The following is a 24693-nucleotide window of genomic DNA, read 5'->3' on the forward strand; positions in this document are numbered from 1 at the left end:
CACTTTCACTTTCACAGGGAATTATATTTAACATTGTGCAATGCCTATAACGGAATTTAAGCAGAAAAAAATAACTGAATAGGTATTTTTCAGAAAAAATAACTGAATACGTCTGAAACCAACACAATAGTGTAAATCAACTATACTTCAATTTAAAAAAAATGTTTCTTAAAAAGTTTCATATTAGATGTTCAACAAATGTTTTTAATATTTTAATAAACCCTTTTATTCAAAGATGAAGTAGGTACCTCTTCCAGGAATATCTAACTTTCTAAAAGGAACAATTTACCTCAACTTGGAAAGCATTGTGCTGAAGCAAATTACCCCTGCCAAGCAGCCACGGAATCTACTGGCAGAGGTAATTTGCCTCTTAAAAAAAAAAAAAGGGCATCTGAATTGATGATTTTCACATAGTTTGGCCTTGTGCTTGGACACACACCTTAGCTTTTCAAAGAAAAGAAATAGTCCCTGCTTTGATGCCTTTTATAACCCTAGATGATCAGTTCAGTTCAGTCCCTCAGTTGCCCTAGATAATAGCCAATCAAAAACACATCTACTTAAGTAAATACAGATTAATCAGAAGCAGGTACTGTCTTTAATTTTTAATCATCTCTGATGGAAGGGGCTACACCTCTGACATTCTAAACAAGATTCCCTTATCCCATTCTCCTGTTAAAAAAAAAAAATTCTGCCTACAAGATCAGGGAAATTTAACATCTCTCAGGTCTTACAGCTGTGCAATATTTCAAATCCTTTGTGATGGAAGGAGGAGAATAAAATAATGTGTAGAAGGACATTTACAAGGATGTCTCCTGAGGAGCGGGGACTGAGGAGATATCGAAACCCCTGCAGGAATGATTGGGTAAAGAAACTGCTCTCTGACAAGTATGGGGAAGGACAAAGAGAGAATGACGACCAAAACACAACCTTCCTGAAATCCAAAAGAGGAGAGGACATATGTTTGCGTATGGCTGACTCGCTTTACTGTACAGCAGAAACCGACACAGCAGTGTAAAGCAACTATGTTCCAATAAAAAAATCATAAATAGAATAAAGACAAAGAGCAACCCTCCTTAAAGTGCAGTAAGCTCCCTCCTCCTGTGGATTCAGCAATGAAGACATGACATGGTGTTACAGACTGAGGGCCAGCTAAGCAGTCCTGTTCCCCGAACGGCACAGGGGGGAAAAAAATTGAAACTATCCCCAATTCCCTGATAGCTCTGTTGGTAAAGAATCTGCCTGCAATGCAGGAGACTCTGGTTCGATTCTTGGGTCGGGAAGATCCACTAGAGAAGGGATAGGCTACCCACCCCCGTATTCTTGGGCTTCCCTTGTGGCTCAGCTGGTAAAGAATCTGCCTGCAATATGGGAGACCTGGGTTCAATTCCTGGGTTGGGAAGATCCCCTGGAGAAGGGAAAGGCTGCCCACTCCAGTATTCTGGCCTGGAGAATTTCATGGACTGTATAGTCCATGGGGTCACAAAGAGTCGGACATGACTGAGTGACTTTCACTTAACCCCAACGCCAGCCCAAGATCTGGGACAAACTAAATTGCAGGTCTCCTGGACATACCAGAGGCCTCTGCCTGCCACTCAAATACAGGGTATGCCAAAAACAAGAGACAGTCTTGAGAACATCCCTACTGGACAGGAAACATGGCTCTGGAAAAGATGAGAGTCTTTCTAGGTCTAGGGCAGCCCAGAGAATTCTAGGGCAGTCCAGGCCAGCCAGAAAATCATGAAATAGTGCACGGAGAAGTGAGGAGGAAAAAATATAGCGTGATCTCAGAAATGTGATGACTGGAAAACAACACATACACTGGTGATTAATACCTGCCCATATAATTGATAAGTCTTAAATCACTAACCTGACATAAAAAATAAAGTCACCAGGCTGGGGAGTGTAAATTTCTCCACTCCCCAGAGGCACTGTCTACTCTATAGCAGTACTGCAGAGAGAAGACAGTAGTTTTGGAATAATGCAATTAATTTGTAAAATTTCTGGGAATGAAACTGAGAGGTCTTCATGGGCAATTTGAAAGGGATCACCAAGGAAGAAGAATCTTGGAGAAGAGCTAGATTTCTAGCTTCTGTAACTGAGTGGATGGTGGTTTCAACAATGCTGGAGAGCGATATAGGAGAAGAATGAATTCAGCAGGGAAGAATAGGAATTTCGTTTTAGATATGTAGGATCTGTGAAGCCTGGGACTATTCCAGGGCAACATCAAGGAGAGAGGTGCCAAGATTAGAAGGCTGCCCACTCAAGACCCCAATCTGAGGATTACAGTCAGAAAACAGAATCAGGGAGTGTGGCTGACATGCCCCAGTGTGTACACCAAAAGGCAGAAACCAAAGACACAACCTGGGGACACCACCAAAAACTTAAGATGCAGACAGAGGAAGAGGAGCCTGTAGGGACATGATGGTTGACATAAGGAGATGTGGGAGAGCACACTGTTCCACAAAGAAGAATGAAGAGCTACAAAGTGAAGAAGTTACAATAGCATCAGACACAGCAGACAGCTCTAGAAAAACAGCAACGAGGGGGAAAGACACAATGGATTTGGAAACTGGGTCACTGTTGGCCTGGCAAGAGCAATTTCAGTACTCTGTGACATGCTAGAAGCCTAACTGCAGTGCATTGAAGAGGGAATAAAATGTACAAAAACTCCATTTACCCTGAAATTTTTGAAAACATTTACCAAGGCCCCCAAACAGAATTATCTGCGAGGCCTGGCGTGCTGCGATTCATGGGGTCGCAAAGAGTCGGACACGACCGAACGACTGATCCTGTCCTATCCTATGCTCCACAAATGATTGTCACCTCATTCATTAATTCAAGAAAACATTCAGCAAATATCTACTATGTGTCAGAACCCATACAATGCACCAGGATATACAGATGAATAAAAGATGAGCCCTGCCTTTGACAGTCTACAGTAACAGAGACATACATCCATTATCAACCCACATGACTTAACCAGACTGCTTGAGACTCCACGGCGATACATTGTGCTAATTACAACAAATGCAGGAAGAAAGTACCTGGAGAACACAGCACAGGGAGACACCTCGACAGAAGTTACACATGAACTCAGAATGGAGGAAGGGGAGGGGATGGGGGAGACAGGAAGGGTCAGGTGGGGTTGACAGTGGGAACATTCCAGGCAGAAAGAATCTGGAAAGGACTGAATACTGACTAGTCCACATTTGTGAGAAATTTAGCAGATTTTTATACCAACCTAAGGATTTGGGGGTAGGGTTTAGGGGGATGGTGGGTTGTTTGGTTTGTGTGTGTGTTTTGTTTGGTATGCCAGAACTTCACCATTATTTCCAAAGTGGAAACACCAGTGGCAAAGACAGAACATGTGCTAGGAAAGGTAGAAGAGTTCCTAGGATCAGACCTTTTATAATTGAGATCAAGGGATGGTATGGGGAGGGAGGTGGGAGGAGGGTTCAGGATGGGGAACATGTGTATACCTGTGGCAGATTCATGTTGATATATGGCAAAACCAATACAATATTGTAAAGTTTAAAAAAAAATAAAATAAAATAGAGAACAAAAAAGAACAACATTTATTTGAAATCTTATTTTGTATTTCATGCAAATTCTGCATTCTCCACTATATGGTGATGGTGGTGGTTTAGTCACTAAGTCGCGTCCAACTCTTGTGACCTCATGGACTGTAGTCTTCCAGGTTCCTCTGTCCATGGAATTATACCAGCAAGAATACTGGAGTGGGTTGCCATTCCCTTCTCCAGGGGATCTTCCACACCCAGGGATCGTACCCAGGTCTCCTGTCTTGCAGGCAGATTCTTTACCAACTGAGCCACCTGCGAAGCCCCTCCACACTTTATACATTGTCTATATTGAGAAATGTTTTAACTTAATATAAAATATTGGTTTTCCTCTAAAATTTTTAGGTAAAATTGATGTCACAAGCAAATGCACCATATTTACACCCTTCACACACACACCCCTACCCAGCCACCAGTTTCAATACACATCATCTTGAATGATCTCATATAACAATTTCAAACATGCCTTCTGATGGTGGGAAGCAAGAGGGAGTTTTAAAGAGGAAAGCACTGTGATGTGACTTGGTTTCAGGAATATAATTCTGTATCCTTAATAGAATATGAAACACTCCCTGTAGCTCAGACGATAAAGAATCTACCCGCAATGTGGGAGACCTGGGTTTGATCCCTGGGTCGGGAAGATCCCCTGGAGAAGGAAATGGCAACCCACTCCAGTATTCTTGCCTGGAGAATCCCATGGACAGAGGAGCCTGGTGGGCTACAATCCATGGGATTGCAGAGAGTCGGACACGACTGAGCAACTGACACTTACTTACTTACTTATCTAATAAGGAGTTTTAAACTTTGCTTAAAAGCAATATTACATTAGCTTCAGTGTGAGTTTTTAGTATATTTATTCCTCCCTTCCCACTAATTTTTTAATTAGTTTATTTAATTGGAGGCTAATTACTTTACAATATTGTAGTGGTTTTTGCCATACACTGACATGAATCAGCCATGGTATACATGTGTCCCCCAACCTGAACCCCCCTTCCACATCCCTCCCCATCCCATCTCTCAGGGTTGTCCCCGTGCACCAGCTTTGAGTGCCCTGTTTCATGCATCAAACTTGGATTGATGATCTATTTCACATATGACAATATACATGTTTCAATGCTATTCTCTCAAATCATCCCACCCTCGCCTTCTCCCACAGAGTCCGGAAGTCTGTTCTTTACATCTGCATCTCTTTTGCAGTTTTGCATATAGGGTCATCGTTACCATCTTTCTAAATTCCATATGTATGCGTTAACATACTGTATTGGGTGTTTTTCTTTCTGACTTACTTCACTTTGTATAATAGGCTCCAGTTTCATCCACCTCATTATAACTGATTCAAATAATGTTTCTGATCTCTTATACTAACCTTGTTATAAGCCTGTTGTTGTAAACCACCTCAAATCTATGTTGAAGTAAACCAGACAAAATTAGCAAAACAAAGAAAATAAGTCATATGAGATTGGCAAATAATACCATGATGTTCTAGAATTAGATACTAGCGATGGCTGCACTGATTTGTAGATACACTAAAAACACTAAACCATACATTTTAAAAGGATAAATTTTATAGTATGCGAATTATAAAATTATATGCCAATAAAAAATCTTTTTAAAAAAAGAGCATAGCAAAAGCACTGTGCAATTGTTAATGTCAAATATATTTTATAACTAACCAACCAATTTCACTGATAACCCACCTACAGTTACACGGTAGTTTTCAGTTATTCAGCTATGCTATGTAACAACAGGAGGTTGTACTTTTAAAAGCTTATCTTAATGTCATAATCATTTTTTAAAATACCTGAATGATATGAACTTTTAAAGGAACACAATGAGTTATAAGTCATCTAATGCATGACTGTAAATCTGCAGAGACAGTGAGTAATATGAAACAAATATAAAGTATCTTCAGAGGTTTCCCAAGACAAAAAGGCCAATTTTTATAAAACAGAAGTTTGTCTTAAAGCAAAATAACGACAAAGAAAGAGACAAAAAAAACCCATGGAAAATTTATATTCTATTAATGAGGTATAACTTCACCATAGTTCCACCAACTGTTCACAAACTACCTAATTAAAGCCATGGATGAACAAAGTTCCAGACAAAAAGACTTGAAATATGAAAAGTCAAGTCTTTTTATTGTGGTTCATTATTTTAGCTTAAAGACTTTGGAACTTTTAAAATAATATCTGTGTTTTCATCTTCAAGGAGAAACTTGCTTTCCACTTTATGGGAAGATAATCTAATCAAATGCTATTCCATTTGTAAGACTTTCAAGTCACATTTATAAATAAATGGACCTTATAAAAAGAAATTGGTGTTTCTGATTTTAATGCTTATTTTTTTATTTTTACAAGAAGTAAGTATTATCTCCCTCTTGTAGGTGGAAAAACTGAGGGGCTTCATCTACATCTTAATTTCTTGACACCTCTACTTCCTATTTAGGTTTTTCTTTTAGACGCTAATAGTTGGACGATTCCATCTCAGATGTATTTCCTTCTCAGAAAGAAAACTAATTAGAAGTCTAACTGCATCTGAGACAGTTAAAATTTAACCTAAAGTCTGCAATCGAGTTCAACAAATGGTACTGGTACAACTGGACACACTTTTTACAAAAATTAACTCAAATGGGTAACAGATTTAACAAATACAATGAGTAAGTTCTGAGGATCTAGGGCACAGCATGGTGACTGCAGTTACCAATGTTATATTACCTGAAAGTTGCTGAGAGTGGATCTTGAACATTATCGCTACAAAGAAAAATTATAATTATGTGAGGTGATAGAAGTGTTAACTAACCTTATTGGGGTAATCATTTCACAGTACATATGTGTATCAAATCATCATGGACACCTTCAACTTACACGATGTTATATGTCAATTATATCTCAATACAGCTGGAAAAAACATTTTTAAGTGTTAGAAATATTTACACCATACCCAAATTTAATTGAAAATGAACCATAGACCTAAATATAAATGTAAGAGTTAAAAATATAAAACTCTTAAAACATTGGAGGAAATTTGTGACACTGGATCAAGCAATGGATTCTTAGATATAACAACAAAAGTACCCACAGGACAAATATATATATATATATTCCCCAATGGACTTCAATGAAATTAAAAACTTTTGTCCTACAAACGATATCATCAAGAAAGTGAAAAGAGGGAGCTGCTGGAAGATGGCGGAGGAATAGGACAGGGAGACCACGTTCTCCCCCACAAATTCATTGAAAGAACATTTGAACACTGATTAAATTCCACAGAACAACTTCTGAATGTTGGTAGAGGACATCAGTCACCCAGAAAAGCAGCCCATTGTCATCAAAAGGAGGTAGGAAAAAATATAAAAGATAAAAAGAGAGGCAAAAGAGATAGGGATGGAGATCCATCCCGAGAAGGGAGTCTTAAAAAAGAGAGAAGTTTCCAAATATAAGAAAACACTCTCACTGGCGAGTCTGTGGTGAACCTTGGAAGCTCAGAGGGCAACAAAACCGGGAGGTAAAATAAATAAATAATTAAAACCCACAGATTACATGCCTAATGGCAACTTCCAGCAGAGAAGCAGCCTAGACGCTCACATTCCCCACTAGCAAGCAGGGGCTGGACAGGGGGGTGCAGGCTGCATTGATTAGAATAAGGACAGGGCCTGAACGCCCTGAGGGCAATCTGAGGGAACTAACTTGAGATAGCAAACCAGACTGTGGGATAGCTATCCCACGAAAAGCCCTAACCTAAGACACCACCAAAGCCTTTGACTGGTGTGGATCACAATAAACTGTGGAAAATTCTTCAAGAGATGGGAATACCAGATGACCTGACCTGCCTCTTGAGAAACCTATATGCAAGTCAGGAAGCAACAGTTAGAACTGGACATGGAACAACAGACTGGTTCCAAATAGAAAAAGGAGTACGTCACGGCTGTATATTGTCACCCTGCTTATTTAACTTATATGCAGAGTACATCATAAGAAACGTTGGGCTGGAAGAAGCACAAGCTGGAAACAAGATTGTGGGGAGAAATATCAATAACCTCAGATATGCAGATGACACCATCTTTATGGCAGAAAGTGAAGAACTAAAGAGCCTCTTGATGAAAGTGAAAGAGGAGAGTGAAAAAGTTGGCTTAACGTTCAACATTCAGAAAACTAAGATCATGGCATCTGGTCCCATCGCTTCATGGGAAATAGATGGGGAAACAGTGGAAACAGTGTCAGACTTTATTTTTGGGGCTCCAAAATCACTGCAGATGGTGACTGCAGCCATGAAATTAAAAGATGCTTCCTCCTTGGAAGGAAAGTCATGACCAACCTAGATAGCATATTCTAAAGCAGAGATATTACTTTGCTAAAAAAGGTCCATCTAGTCAAGGCTATGGTTTTTCCTGTGGTCATGTATGGATGTGAGAGTTGGACTGTGAAGAAAGCTGAGCATCGAAGAATTGATGCTTTTGAACTGTGGTATTGGAGAAGACTCTTGAGAGTCCCTTGGACTGCAAGGAGATCCAACCAGTCCATTCTGAAGGAGATCAGTCCTGGGTGTTCATTGGAAGGACTGATGCTGAAGCTGAAACTCCAATACTTTGGCCACCTCATGCAAAGAGTTGACTCATTGGAAAAGACCCTGGGAGGGATTGGGGGCAGGAGGAGAAGGGGACGACAGAGGATAAGATGGCTGGATGGTATCACCAACTCGATGGACATGAGTCTGAGTGAACTCTGGGAGTTGGTGATGGACAGGGAGGCCTGGCATGCTGTGATTCATGGGGTTGCAAAGAGTCGGACACGACTGAGCGACTGAACTGAACTGAACAGGAGAAAAACTATTAAAAATTCCAACATATGGAGGCTGAACAACACACTCCTGAATAACCAACAAATCACAGAAGAAATCAAAATATGCATAGAAACAAATGAAAATGAAAACATAACAACCCAAAACCTGTGGGACACTGTAAAAGCAGTGCTAAGGGAAAGGTTCATAGCAATATAGGCATACCTCAAGAAACAAGAAAAATGTCAAATAAATAACCTAACTCTACACCTAAAGCAACTAGAAAAGAAAGAAATGAAGAACCCCAGGGTTAGTAGAAGGAAAGCAAGTCTTAAAAATTAGGGCAGAAATAAATGCAAAAGAAACAAAAGACCACAGCAAAAATCAACAAAGCCAAAAGCTGGCTCTTTGAGAAGATAAAATTGACAAACCATTAGCCAGACTCATCAAGAAACAAAGGGAGAAAAATCAAATCAATAAAACTAGAAATGAAAATGGAGAGATCACAACAGACAACACAGAAATACAAAGGATCACAAGAGACTACGATTAGCAACTATATGCCAATAAAATGGACAACTTGGAAGAAATAGACAAATTCTTAGAAAAGTACAACTTTCCAAAACTGAACCAGAAAGAAATAGAAAATCTTAACAGACCCATCAAAAGCACAGAAATTTAAACTGTAATCAGAAATCTTCCAGCAAACAAAAGCCCAGGACCAGACAGCTTCACAGCTGAATTCTACCAAAAATTTAGAGAAGAACTAACACCTATCCTACTCAAACTCTTCCAGAAAATTGCAGAAAGTAAACTTCCAAACTCATTCTATGAGGCCACCATCACCCTAATACCAAAACCAGACAAAGATGCCACAAAAAAAGAAAACTACAGGCCAATATCACTGATGAACACAGATGCAAAAATCCTTAACAAAATTCTAGCAAACAGAATCCAACAACATATTGAAAAGATCATACATCATGACCAAGTGAGCTTTATCCCAGGGATGCAAGGATTCTTCAATATCTGCCAGTCAATCAGTGTAATACACCACATTAACAAACTGAAAAATAAAAACCATATGATTATCTCAATAGATGCAGAGAAAGCCTTTGACAAAATTCAACATCCATTTATGATTAAAAACAAACAAACAAAAAAACAAAAAAAAAAAAAAAACAAAAAAAACCCTCCAGAAAGCAGGAATAGAAGCAACATACCTAAACATAATAAAAAGTATATATGACAAACCCACAGCAAACATTATTCTCAATGGTGAAAAATTGAAAGCATTTCCCCTAAAGTCAGGAACAAGACAAGGGTGCCCACTCTCACCACTACTATTCAACATAGTTTTGGAAGTTTTGGCCACAGCAATCAGAGCAGAAAAAGAAATAAAAGGAATCCAAATTGGAAAAGAAGAAGTAAAATTCTCACTGTTTGCAGATGACATTGTCCTCTACATAGAAAACCCTAAAGACTCCACCAGAAAATTACTAGAGCTAATCAATGAATATAGTAAAGTTGCAGGATATAAAATCAACACACAGAAATCCCTTGCATTCCTATACATTAACAATGAGAAAGCAGAAAGAGAAATTAAGGAAACAATTCCATTCACCACTGCAATGAAAAGAATAAAATACATAGGAATATATCTACCTAAAGAAACAAAAGACCTATATATAGAAAACTATAAAACACTGGTGAAAGAAATCAAAGAGGACACAAATAGATGGAGAAATATACTGTGTTCAGGTCAGGGATCGGAAGAATCAATATAGTGAAAATGAGTATACTACTCAAAGCAATCTATAGATTCAATGCAATCCCTATCAAGCTACCAATGGTATTTTTCAGAGAACTAGAACAAATAATTTCACTATTTGTATGGAAATACAAAAAAAACTCGAATAGCCAAAGCAATCTTGAGAAAGAAGAATGGAACTGGAGGAATCAACCTGCCTGACTTCAGGCTCTACTACAAAGCCACAGTCATCAAGACAGTATGGTACTGGCACAAAGACAGAAATGTAGATCAATGGAACAAAATAGAAAGCCCAGAGATAAATCCACACACCTATGGACACCTTATCTTTGACAAAGGAGGCAAGAATATACAATGGAGAAAAGACAATCTCTTTAACAAGTGGTGCTGGGAAAACTGTTCAACCACTTGGAAAAGAATGAAACTAGAACACTTTCTAACACCATACACAAAAATAAACTCAAAATGGATTAAAGATCTAAATGTAAGACCAGAAACTATAAAACTCCTAGAGGAAAACATAGGCAAAACACTCTCCAACATAAACCACAGTAGGATCCTCTATGACCCATCTCCCAAAATATTGGAAATAAATGCAAAAATAAACAAATGGGACCTAATTAAAATCTTCTGCACAACAAAGGAAACTATAAGCAAGGTCAAAAGACAGCCTTCAGAATGGGAGAAAATAATAGCAAACGAAGCAACTGACAAAGAATTAATCTCAAAGATATATAAGCAACTCCTGCAGGTCAACTCCAGAAAAATAAACGATCCAATCAAAAAATGGGCCAAAGAACTAAACAGACATTTCTCCAAAGAAGACATACAGATGGCTAACAAACACATGAAAAGATGCTCAACATCACTCATTATCAGAGAAATGCAAATCAAAACCACAATAAGGTACCATTTCACGCCAGTCAGAATGGCTGCGATCTAAAAGTCTACAAGCAATAAATGCTGGAGAGGGTGTGGAGAAAAGGGAACCCTCTTACACTGTTGGTAGGAATGCAAACTAGTGCAGCCACTATGGAGAACAGTGTAGAGATTCCTTAAAAAACTGGAAATTGAACTGCCATATGGCCCAGCAATCCCACTGCTGGGCATACACACTGAGGAAACCAGAATTGAAAGAGACACATGTTCCCCAATGTCCATCACAGCACTGTTCATAAATGCCAGGACATGGAAGCAACCTAGATGTCCATCAGTGGATGAATGGATAAGAAAGCTGTGGTACATATACATAATGGAGTATTACTCAGACATTAAAAATAATGCATTTGAATCAGTTCTAATGAGGTGGATGAAACTGGAGCCTATTATACAGAGTGAAGTAAGCCAGAAAGAAAACAGCAATACAGCATACTAGCGTATATATATGGAATTTAGAAAGATGGTAATGATAACCCTGTGTGTGAGACAGCAAGAGAGACACAGATGTAAAGAATAGTCTTTTGGACTTTGTGGAAGAGAGCAAGGTGGGATGATTTGGGAAAATGGCATTGAAACATGTATATTATCATATGTGAAATGAATCACCAGTCCAGGTTCAATGCATGATACAGGATGCTCGGGGCAGATGCACTGGGATGATCCAGAGGGATGGGATGGGGAGGGAGGTGGGAGGGGGGTTCAGGATGGGAAACACATGTACACCCGTGGAGGATTCATGTCAATGTATGGCAAGCCAATACAATATTATACAGTAATTAGCCTCCAATCAAAATAAATAAATTTATATTTTAAAAAAGAAAGTGAAAATAAAGCCCAAAGAATAGTAAAAAATATTGCAAATCATATATGTGATAAGATAATTATACCCAGAATATATAAAGAACACTTACAACTCAGCAATGAAAGGATAAATCAATTTAAAAATGGGCAAAGAAACTAAACAGACATTTCACCAAAGAAGATATACCATCTTTTCTTCATGTGCTTATTGTAGATGTACACCATCTTCTCTTCACGTGCTTATTGTAGATGTGCATGCACACACACACACAAACACACACACACACACAGAGATGGGGGGCATGGGTAGGAAGAGAAGGAGTCTCATTAAAGAAACATTAATCAAAATCTCAATAAGAGATCACTACCTGGCATTACTTTTCTCATAGGAATATAAAGTGCTCGAGCCTCCCTGGAAAAAGAGCATGGCAGTTTGCTGTAAAACTAAATATATACTTCTTACACAACAAAGCAATACACTCTTGAACATTTATCCTGCTGCTAAGTCACTTCAGCCGTGTCCGACTCTGTGTGACCCCATAGACGGCAGCCCAGCAGACTCCCCCATCCCTGGGATTCTCCAGGCAAGAACACTGGAGTGGGTTGCCATTTCCTTCTCCAATGCATGAAAGTGAAAAGTGAAAGTGAAGTCGCTCAGTCGTGTCCGACTCCTAGCGACCCCCTGGACTGCAGCCCACCAGGCTCCTCCGTCCATGGGATTTTCCAGGCAAGAGTTCTGGAGTGGGGGCCATTGCCTTCTCTGAACATTTATCCTACCGAAAAGAAAACTTATATTCATAAATGTTCATAGCAGCTTTACTTGTACTAGCTGAAAACTGAAAACAATACAAATGTCCCTCCAAAGGGTGAATGGTTAAATGAAGTGTAGTATATTCACATCATGGAATACTACTCAGCAATAAAAAGGAATGAACTATGGATGTGCATAATTTGAATGTATCTCAAGGGAATTGTACCGAGTGAAAAATTCAATCTCAAAGCCTTATGTGTATAATTATCACAATAAAAATGTCAATTAACAAAAAATTAATGCGAACCATATTTATGTATTTTCATAAACAACTGTGTGAGGAGGGACGCTATCTAGAGCCTAGAGGATTAGCTGTTCTTTGTCCTCTCTATGGTATATGACTAAGACTTAAACAGTGGTTCTGAGGCCTGGACTGCTTATCAGGAAAAAAAAAAAAAAGTAGATAACATACTATATGGTCCCATTTATATAATATTCTTGAAATGGCAAAGATTGAGAACTGACTGGTGGTTGCCAGAACTAGGGGGAAAGAAAGGAAAGAAGTAACTGCTAAAAAGGGTAACACAAAGGAGTCTTGTGTTGATGGTAGTGTCCTGACAGTGGTGTAATCACATCAATCTATACATGTGATAAAACTGCACAGAATTACACATGCATATACACACTCACTCACTCACAAATGAGGACATATAAAGCTAATGAAATCGGCATAAGCCTTGTGGATTCCATTAAAGTCAATTTCCTCATTGTGATAGTATACTCTAGCTATTCAAGATGTTACTTTAGGGAGAAAACGGGTGAAGAGTATATGGGGTATCTCTGTATTGTTTCATACAACTGCCTGTGAATTTACAATTATCTCAAAATAAAAATCTTTTTAAAAATTCAGTTGAAAACCTAAACGGATGATGAAAAATTAAAAAAATCCACATGTTTTTGCAACAGCACATCTCATTACATGAAAGTATTTTTAGATATGTGATCATTTTCATATATTTGTTGTGGCATATAAGCACTGTGATGTGGCATATATTTTACTGAGTCTGACCCTTGGAATTCTAGAGGTAATGATCTGTACAAGTATCTGTAACTGCAAAGCAGAAAGTAGCTCCAAGTGTGTGTCAATGGAGTCTGTGAGGGCATGCTCTGTTGAGATCATATCCCAAATTCTAAGACTTCACTACTATAAAATGAAATAAAGATAACAGACTGAATGATTACAGATAAAATCTTAACCTCTTTAATTGGAAGGTTAAAATGCATTATAGTAGATTAAAAACTAAGGGTAAAATATTCTATATAAGAATATCAGTGAAATTAAAACACATTTATGGAATATTTAAGATGGTTATATGTCCATGAGAAAAATATCACAATTGGTCTCATTTCCATGGTGACACTGGCCTAAGATACAGGAACATACTGAGGGGCTTGGCAGAGGTTGTTGGCTATCCATCAAAATCTTATCTTCCCTCTTCCACAGTAATAGCTATGCAGGCAGGAGACTACATTTCCCAGCATCCACTGCAGCCAGGCATAACCATGGGACTAAGTTCTGGCCAATGGGATGGAAGTACATTATGTGGTAGTTTCCTGGCACCTCCCTTAAAAGACAACTCTGATTCCTAAGGGTTTTTGTTTTTTCTTCTAGCTCAAGATCCTAGCCTCTGAACACATCCATACCCTACAGGGTAATAGAAAAGGAAATAAAGTATGTGGAAAAGAGTCGCACAGCTAAAAACCCAAATTAATGTAATTAAATTGCTGCTGCTACTAAGTTGCTTCAGTTGTGTCTGACTCTGTGCAACCCCATAGAGGGCAGCCCACCAGGCTCCCCCATCCCTGGGATTCTCCAGGCAAGAATACTGGAGTGGGTTGCCATTTCCTTCTCCAATGCATGAAAGTGAAAAGTGAAAGTGAAGTCACTAAGTCGTGTCCAACACCTAGCAACCCCATGGACTGCAGCCTACCAGGCTCCTCTGTCCATGGGGTCCGCCAGGCAAGAGTACTGGAGTGGGTTGCCATTGCCTTCTCCATAAATTAAACCTATCCAAATTCCACCAACCACAATACCAACAGCTACAATTCTACTGAGTGTCCTAACCAAGTGTGAATGAGTGAAAGTTGCTCAGTCATGACTGACTTTTTGTGACCCCACGAACTATACAATCCATGGAATTCTCCAGGCCAGAACACTGGAGTGAGTAGCTGTTCCCTTCTCCAGGGGATCTTCCCAACCCAGGGATCGAATCCAGATCTCCCACATTGCAGGCGGATTCTTTACCAGATGAGCTACCAGGGAAGCCTAGTCCTAACCTAACATCGTGCTAAATTATCCATTTTTATCTCCATAATAGCCCTACAAGGTAAGTAAGTATTATTCCTCATTTTAAAGGTGAAGAAGCTGAGGCTCAGAGATGACAAGGGCTTGGAATCTGGGGAGACATAACCTTTAATTCTGTTTTTACCCAGAGACTCTCTCTAGCTAGTCTGTATCCCAATAGGTCAAACAACATGTAGTAATAGTAATACACTCAGGTCACCCAGGGAGTGAGTGGCAGAATGGGGATGTAAAAACCAGATTTTTCTGACTCCAAAGCCTGCACTATGATCTACTTATACCCACATCACAACACCTGCTGCTAATATGGATGGTGTCCTTTAGAACTTAATTTTAGATGTTTAAAAGTCTAACTTCCATCAATGGCTTACACTTCAAAAAAATTCCATTTCTGTAACTTGTAAGATATGAAATAGGAGGCCCTGGAATTAAAAAAACTCTTTAAAGAATTGCTACCTAATATTTGGAGGAAGTCTTTTTATAACGTTTTAAGTATAGTGAAAGCCAAACACTACTCTAGGAAAAAAAAAAAAAAATTAGAGTGCAGAGGGATCTAAATATTCTTGGCTCTGGGTTATATGCCTTTTGAGTCTGAAAGATCCAGACAAATATTTAAGCAGAAAAGAAAAAAAAAACATATACTTTTACTTAAATGGTGAGAAAGATCTAGGCCACATTTCATTTTCATGTCCTGAAATGCTTAATTTAGAATTGGATTTTAAAAACAATCCTCCACAGGCCAGGTCTGCCCCTTCCAGTTGGCACCTGGACATCAAACTCATGACAATCTAGAACAACTGAAAATAGCTCTGGGTATTCAAACTATCATGCAGTAAGGAAGGTCAAATTTGAATTAATGTATTTTAAAAGCCTGAAAAGAGTTTATACAAGCCTTAAATGAGAACAGGAAAGATAAAGAGAGGAATGACAATTAAGCAGTCAACCCAACCTACATCCCCATCAGCAGTGAAGCCAGACCCTGCTCACATTTTCTCCACTGTCTGCATCAGAAGATACCACAGTTCACAGCTGTGTGCAGCTGCTCTAACTACAAAGCTGTTTCTTGCATTTTCTACTTATTCCTGTCCAACAAGTTTCACTATTTATATATCTTCTACCAAATAAAGTCCAAATTCCTTTGTCTAGAATTCAAACACTTTCCGATTTGAATTCAACCTACCTTTCCAACTTTATCTCCCATTATTCTTCATTAGTCCCCTATTAGATCCAAACAAGTCTACTCACTGTTGAAAAGGCAGGCACATTCCAGTCCAGCCATCTTTGGTAATGCCATCATCCCTCCTACCCTTGTCCTCCTGGCTGAATCCTTCCTATTTCCAAGGACCAACTCAAGGCCCAGCTCTTGTATGAGTCGTCACCAGCCACACCAGGATGCATAAAAAGTCTCTCTCCCTTTGAAGTCCTAAATTAGGTTATGTAATATTCAAAACCACTCATTTGGGGCTCAATATAAACTCTCTCATACTAATATTTCTTTATCCTATTTCTATGTCTTAAGTCCTCAAATAAATCTTAAGTTCCCTGAGGGAACAGACTTCAGTCTTCTTTTTCACTATATTTTATATTACCTCTAACCAGTAACAAATTAATATTACATGAGCTTCAGATAATAGGATTTTAAAGCATTCATGCCAGGATGCTAAGCAAGTTACTATTTGTAAGCCAAACACGGGAGTATATATCATCAGAAAATTTCATTATTTCATTGTTTCCACATGTCATAATATAGGACAACAGTTTCTTAAAATAAAACTATAGAAGTCCCAATGTGTTCTCAAGCCAGGAAAGGATAACTACTGAAGACAAAACTATTTCCACCTGCTGAAAAAAGCAGCAATAAGTTTAATCGCAGCAAGTAGTTTCTCTGCTTGACTCCACATAAAATATGACTGTGCTGCACCCTGCAGTCTATGGAAAAAAGGGATTATAAGAAAGCCTATTCAAAGATTAATCAATGTTTGGGCAGGAAATAATTTTCCTGCTGTTTTGGAAATACTAATCAATTTCCTTTCCAATGTTGTCATTACACACTGAGAATACACAAAGGAATTGTACCTGTAATCACCATTTCATGTTTGGAAATAAGAGTTCTACATTCATTTTCCTTATTCTAGAATCAAAGAAAATGAAATGAGTGTCTATAAAACCACATTACTCTATAATATGACCTTTGATCCTCTGAAAATAATCTCAATAGTTAACTACTGTGTTCACTAAGTCCTCCCTGTGAGAATACGGCTGAATTCTGGGAAAGGCCTTAACAAGCAACTTCCCAAGCTCTCTTTTAAGAAAGTATGCTATCAGGAGAAGAAATATACAGATAAAGGAAGTCTTGGACTCTGAGAACTCCACACTGACTTACAATCAGTTCAGTTCAGTTCAGTTCAGTCGCTCAGTCGTGTCTGACTCTTCGGGACCCCATGAATCGCAGCATGCCAGGCCTCCCTGTCCATCATCAACTTACAATACGTAGATCCAAATTCCCAACACCACGTTGCCAAATTCCATTTCTGCCCCGGGGGGCCACACTGGGATAATTCCATCTGGTAAGTAAATGGTATTCCTGTGGATTCCAGAACACTCAGGTAGACCTTAGGGAACCAGATGCAAACTGGGATTTAATAAAATGTCCCCAAGCTGTTCCATGTTTTCCACCTAAGAGGATTCCAGAAATACCTCATCAGTGCAAGCTTAACACCATGTTTTGCAACATAGTGTTTTCCAAAGTCACTGCCAAAGGAAAGATTTTAAAAGTATCATTAGCAAATGAAGTTGGTGTTCCTATTGAAGAACACTCTTTAAAAGGTATGTGAAATCTAAAAAAAAAAAAAAAAAATCATACAAATGAATCTATATACAAAACAAAAACAGACCCACAGACATAGAAAACAAACTTGCAGTTACCAAAGAAGAGGGGGCGTAAATAAGAAGTTAAGGATTAACATATATACACCCTCAGTTCAGTTCAGTTCAGTCGCTCATTCATGTCCAACTCTGTGACCCCATGAATCTCAGCACGCCAGGCCTCCCTGTCCATCACCAACTCCCGGAGTTCACTCAGACTCACGTCCATCGAGTCAGTGATGCCATCCAGCCATCTCATCCTCTGTCGTCCCCTTCTCCTCTTGCCCCCAATCCCTCCCAGCATCAGAGTCTTTTCCAATGGGTCAACTCTTTGCAGGAGGTGGCCAAAGTACTGGAGTTTCCGCTTTAGCATCATTCCTTCCAAAGAAATCCCAGGGCTGATCTCCTTCAGAATGGACTGGTTGGATCTCTTTGCAGTCCAAGGGACTCTCAAGAGTCTTCTCCAACACCACAGTTCAAAAGCATCAATTCTGCGGCACTCAGCTTTCTTCACAGTCCAACTCTCACATCCATACATGACCACTGGAAAAACCATAGCCTTGACTAGACGGACCTTTGTTGGTAAAGTAATGTCTCTGCTTTTCAATATGCTATCTATATAAAATGAGATAACCAACAAGGACATACTGTATAGCACAGAGAACTATACTCAATATTTTGTAATAACCTATAAGGAAAAAGGATCTGAAAAAGTATGTGTATATCTGAATCACTTTGCTATACACCTGAAACTAACACAACATTGTAAACCAACTTTCGATAAACAAACAAACAGTTTTCCAAACAAAGCAGATGAAATGCTCTGGAAAAAGTCCTCCTAAGAGAAAACAACTTACGTTCACTTACGCCAGCATGTCCCCAGCTTATTTGAAATCCTACTAATACTTTGGACTTCCCTGTGGCTCAGACAGTAAAGCGTCTGCCTACAACGCAGGAGACCCAGGTTCAATCCCTGGGTCAAGAAGATCTCCTGGAGAAGGAAATGGCCCACTCCAGTATCCTTGCTTGGAAAATCCCATGGACGGAAGAGCCTGGTAGGGCTACAGTCCATGGGGTCCCAAAGAGCTCGACATGACTGAGCGACTTCACTTTCCTCCTTTCTTTTAGGGCTTCCCTGGTGGCTTAGAGGATGAAGCGTCTCCCTGCAATGCAGGAGATCTGGGTTCGATCCCTGGGTCGGGAAAATCCCCTGGAGAAGGAAATGGGAACCTACGCTGGTACTCTTGCTTGGAATATCCCACGGATGGAGAAGTCTGGTAGGCTACAGTCTATTGGGCCACAAAATGTCGGACATGACTGAGCGACTTCACTTTCACTTTCAAGTATCTCATCTCTACTACTAACGAATTCAAATAGGAAAGATGCATACAGTCAAGTTATATTTTTAGTGTCACAGGGAAAAACTGACAAGGCAGCTCCCAAAGTGACATTCATTACTTTGGCAAATTTGCCATAGTATAGAGCCTGTGCGAATTCAAAACTGACTGTGTCAGAACACCAGAGAGATTCCGAATTTAACTGGCAGATCCACAGTATAACCATAGTCATAAGCACAAACCCAGAATGTCAATTTATTAAATTACAATTAGCAAGGGACTTCCCTGGTAGACCAGAGGTTAAGACTCCATGCTGCCAATGCAGGGGGCCCAGGGTTCAATCCCTGGTCAGGGAACTAGATCTCAAATGCCACAACTAAGATCCAGCACAGCCAAATAAACACCTAAATAAATAATAAATACTGAAAAAATCAATCAAAAATTAAAAATTACACTTAACAATAAGTACTCACAGCAACACCAACATTCTAATCTGCAGAGCTCACCCACTGCCTTCCCTCTGGTAGATTCACTTTGGGAACCCAAATCATAAAAAATTGCTGAGCACACAAACGGGGGAAAAATGATTAGATGAATGCATTTTTAATGGCATCAGACTAAGAAAGAAAGTCCTAAAACTCTTCTGTCCATTCCTGCAGATGGGCAAACGTTGTCTTTGCAATCTTATCTAAAGTGTAGGGAAAATCATTAGAAAGCTGAGTTAATTTTTATGATCTATGTCATAAAATTTGAGTAAAAACAGTGAGTTTACTATGCAAACACAGCTCCAAAACAGGTCTCCCAAAACCAATCTTCTTGTTAAATCCCAAAGCCCCACCAATACAGAAAATTTGGAACTCCTTTTGTATCATAAACCTTAACATCTATTGGCAACTCTTGTTCAAATTCTATCTCCTTACTAGGGATGGCCTCATCAAAGATATTAAAGTTAGATCTATTACTATGGCTGCCTCCCCTAAAAAATTAATTTGGTCACGTCCCATGTTTACCTCTAGAAAACAAGATTCTTGTTTTTAAATGTCTATTTAAGGACTGAAATGAATTCAATTTGATAGTATTTTTCTTAAATTGGAAAATATCCCAGCCAAGGGACCTGCCTGGAGGTCCAGTAGTTAAGCATATGCATTGCAATGGCAGGGGATGAGGGTTGATCCCTGGGTGGGAAACTAATATCCCACATGATGCAAACCAATGAAACCCACCACCGCAACTACTGAGCCTGCCCACTCCAGAGCCCAACTGCCACACCTAAGACCCAACACAGCAGACAGAAGATAGACAAGTAGATAAATATAGATCACAGTCAAAAAAATCAAGGTTTATAGCTCATCCTACAGTATCTGATGGCCAAGGAGCTGTGGCTGCGCTGGCGAAGGAGGGCCGAAAGGACCTACTCCACATTCAAGGTCAGGAGGGGTGCCCATGAGAAGTTACACTCGTCCAAGGTAACGAGCAGTGGCTGCGCTTTCCTGGAGCAGCCATGAAGAGATACCCCACGTCCAAGGTAAGAGAAACCCAAGTAAGACGGTAGGTGTTGCGAGAGGGCATCAGAGGGCAGACACACTGAAACCATAATCACAGAAAACTGCTGTTGCTAAGTCGCTTCAGTCGTGTCCGACTCTATGCGACCCCATAGAGAGCAGCCCACCAGGTTCCCCGCCCCTGGGATTCTCGAGGCAAGAACACTGGAGTGGGTTGCCATTTCCTTCTCCAATGCATGAAAGTGAAAAGTAAAAGTGAAGTCGCTCAGTCGTGTCCAACTCTTCGTGACCCCATGGACTGCAGCCCACCAGGCTCCTCCATCCATGGGATTTTCCTGGCAAGAGTACTGGAGTGGGGTGCCACTGCCTTCTCAGAAAACTTGTCAATCTAATCACACGGACCACAGCCTTGTCTAACTCAATGAAACTAAGCCACGCTCTGTGGGGCCACCCAAGACAGGCAGGTCATGGTGGAGAGGTCTGACAGAATGTGGTCCACTGGAGAAGGGAATGGCAAACCACTACAGTATTCTTGCCTTGAGAAACCCATGAACGCTATGAAAAGGCAAAATGATAGGACACTGAAAGATGAACTCCCCAGGTCGGTAGGTGCCCAATATGCTACTGGAGATCAGTGGAGAAATAACTCCAGAAAGAATGAAGGGATAGAGCCAAAGCAAAAACAATACCCAGTTGTGGATGTGACTGGTGATAGAAACAAGGTCCAATGCTGTAAAGAGCAATATTGCATAGGAACCTGGAATGTCAGGTCCATGAATCAAGGCAAATTGGAAGTGGTCAAACAGGAGATGGCAAGAGTGAATGTCGACATTCTAGGAATCAGCGAACTAAAATGGACTGGAATGGGTGAATTTAACTTAGATGACCATTATAACTACTACTGTGGGCAGAAATCCCTTAGAAGAAATGGAGTAGCCACCATGGTCAACAAAAGAGTCTGAAATGCAGTACTTGGATGCAATCTCAAAAACGACAGAATGATCTCTGTTTGTTTCCAAGGCAAACCATTCAATATTATGGTAATCCAAGTCTATGCCCCAACCAGTAATGCTGAAGAAACTGAAGTTGAAAGGTTCTATGAAGACCTACAAGACCTTTTAGAACACCCAAAAAAGATGTCCTTTTCATTATAGGGGACTGGAATGCAAAAGTAGGAAGTCAAGAAACACCTGGAGTTTTAGGCAAATTTGGCCTTGGACTATGGAATGAAGCAGGGCAAAGGCTAATAGAGTTTTGCCAAGAGAATGCACTGGTCATAGCAAACACCCTCTTCCAACAACACAAGAGAAGACTCTACACATGGATATCACCAGATGGTCAACACCGAAATCAGATTGATTACATTCTTGGCAGCCAAAGATGGAGAAGCTCTATACAGGCAGCAAAAATAAGACCAGGAGCTGACTGTGGCTCAGATCATGAACTCCTTATTGCCAAATTCAGACTTAAATTGAAGAAAGTAGGGAAAACCACTAGACCATTCAGGTATGACCTAAATCAAATCCCTTACGATTATACAGTGGAAGTAAGAAATAGATTTAAGGGACTAGATCCGATAGCTAGAGTGCCTGATGAACTATGGACGGAGGTTCGTGACACTGTAGAGGAGAGAGGGATCAAGACCATCCCCCAAAAGGAAAGGCAAAAAAGGAAAATGGCTGTCTGGAGAGACCTTGCAAATAGCTGTGAAAAGAAGAGAAGCGAAAAGCAAAGGAGAAAAGGTAAGATATAAGCTTCTGAATGCAGAGTTCCAAAGAACAGCAAGAAGAGATAAGAAAGCCTTCCTCAGCGAGCAATGCAAAGAAATAGAGGAAAACAACACAATGGGAAAGACCAGAGATCTCTTCAAGAAAATTAGAGATACCAAGGGGACATTTCATGCAAAGACAAGCTCGATAAAGGACACAAATGGTATGGACCTAACAGAAGCAGTAGATATTAAGAAGAGGTGGCAGGAATACACAGAAGAACTGTACAAAAAAAGATCTTAATGACCAAGATAATCACGATGGTGTGATCACTCACCTAGAGCCAGACATCCTGAAATGTGAAGTCAAGTGGGCCTTAGAAAGCATCACTACGAACAAAGCTAGTGGAGGTGATGGAATTCCAGTTGAGCTATTTCAAATCCTGAAAGATGATGTTGTGAAAGTGCTACACTCAATATGCCAGCAAATTTGTAAAACTCAGCACTGGCCACAGGACTGGAAAAGGTCAGTTTTCATTCCAGTAACAAAGGCAATGCCAAAGAATGCTCAAACTACTGCACAATTGCACTCATCTCACACGCTAGTAAAGTAATGCTCAAAATTCTCCAAGCCAGGCTTCAGCAATACATAAACCGTGACATTTCAGATGTTCAAGCTGCTTTTAGAAAAGGCAGAGGAACCAGAGTTCAAATTGCCAACATCCACTGGATCATCAAAAAAGCAAGAGAGTTCCAGAAAAACATCTATTTCTGCTTTATTGACTATGCCAAAGCCTTTGACTGTGTGGATCACAATAAACTGTGGAAAATTCTGAAAGAGATGGGAATACCAGACCACCTGACCCGCCTCTTGAGAAACCTATATGCAGGTCAGAAAGCAACAGTTAGAACTGGACATGGAACAACAGACTGGTTCCAAAGAGGAAAAGGAGTACGTCAAGGCTGTATATTGTCACCCTGCTTATTTAACTTCTATGCAGAGTATATTATGAGAAACACTGGGCTGGAAGAAGCACAAGCTGGAATCAAGATTGCTGGGAGAAATATCAATAACCTCAGATATGCAGATGACACCACCCTTATGGCAGAAAGTGAAGAGGAACTAAAAAGCCTCTTGATGAAAGTGAAAGAGGTGAGTGAAAAAGTTGGCTTAAAGCTCAACATTCAGAAAACGAAGATCATGGCATCTGGTCCCATCACTTCATGGGAAATAGATGGGGAAACAGTGGAAACAGTGTCAGACTTTATTTTGGGGGGCTCCAAAATCACTGTAGATGGTGATTGCAGCCTTGAAATTAAAAGACGCTTACTCCTTGGAAGGAAAGTTATGACCAACCTAGATAGCATATTCAAAAGCAGAGACATTACTTTGCCAACAACGGTCCATCTAGTCAAGGCTATGGTTTTTCCAGTGGTCACGTATGGATGTGAGAGTTGGACTGTGAAGAAGGCTGAGCACCAAAGAATTGATGCTTTTGAACTGTGGTGTTGGAGAAGACTCTTGAGAGTCCCTTGGACTGCAAGGAGATCCAACCAGTCCATTCTAAAGGAGATCAGTCCTGGGTGTTCATTGGAAGGACTGATGCTAAAGCTGAAACTCCAGTACTTTGGTCACCTCATGTGAAGAGCTGAGTCATTGGAAAAGACTCTGATGCTGGGAGGGATTGGGGGCAGGAGGAGAAAGGGACGACAGAGAATGAGATGGCTGCATGGCATCACTGACTCGATGGACATGAATTTGAGTGAACTCCGGGAGTTGGTGATGGACAGGGAGGCCTGGCATGCTGCAATTCATGGGGTCACGAAGAGTCAGACACGACTGAGCGACAGAACTGAACAGTATCTGAAGAGTTTATCCCCACTGGACAAAAACAAGACTAAATACAACATGGCAATAACAAGCTGAAGCAGAACATTTTTCCCTTCATGTGCGTCGTGCTTTCTCTGGTGCTTACCCTGACTGCCCTCCACTCCCTGTTGTCTTACAGCCACTCTTGGTAGATATCTACACTTGCCAGCCTGTGCTTGATCCAACATGGGTTGATTGAATTCACAGATATTGTATGTATTATGGCTCAGATGGTAAAGATTCTGCCTGCAATGCAAGAGACTCAGGTTCAATCCCTGGGTCAGGAAGATCCCCTAGAGAAGGGAATGGCAACCCACTCCAGTATTCTTGCCTGAGAAATCCCATGGACAAAGGAGCCTGGTGTGCTACAGTCTATGGGGTCGTAGAGTCGGACATGACTGAGCAATTAACACTATAACTTTCTATCTTCACT

At 40.1% G+C, this 24693-nt stretch overlaps 1 protein-coding gene across 3 annotated transcripts in view; it reads right to left on the reverse strand.

Annotated features, from left to right (window-relative positions):
* The window catches only part of PPM1L (protein phosphatase, Mg2+/Mn2+ dependent 1L), a 330127-nt gene that overhangs the window by 212289 nt on the left and 93145 nt on the right, over nt 1-24693 (reverse strand). The window contains exon 1 of one of the 3 annotated variants that reach the window (XM_055569184.1): nt 16224-17328. The exons of the other annotated variants lie outside the window; for them this stretch is intronic. The gene's annotated coding sequence lies outside the window, so the exon portion shown is untranslated. Of the gene's footprint in view, nt 1-16223; nt 17329-24693 lie in introns of those variants that run through there. 3 annotated transcript variants of the gene reach the window in all.

Source organism: Bubalus kerabau, chromosome 2 (assembly GCF_029407905.1).
Source record: "Bubalus kerabau isolate K-KA32 ecotype Philippines breed swamp buffalo chromosome 2, PCC_UOA_SB_1v2, whole genome shotgun sequence".
NCBI classification, from domain to species: Eukaryota; Metazoa; Chordata; class Mammalia; order Artiodactyla; family Bovidae; genus Bubalus; species Bubalus kerabau.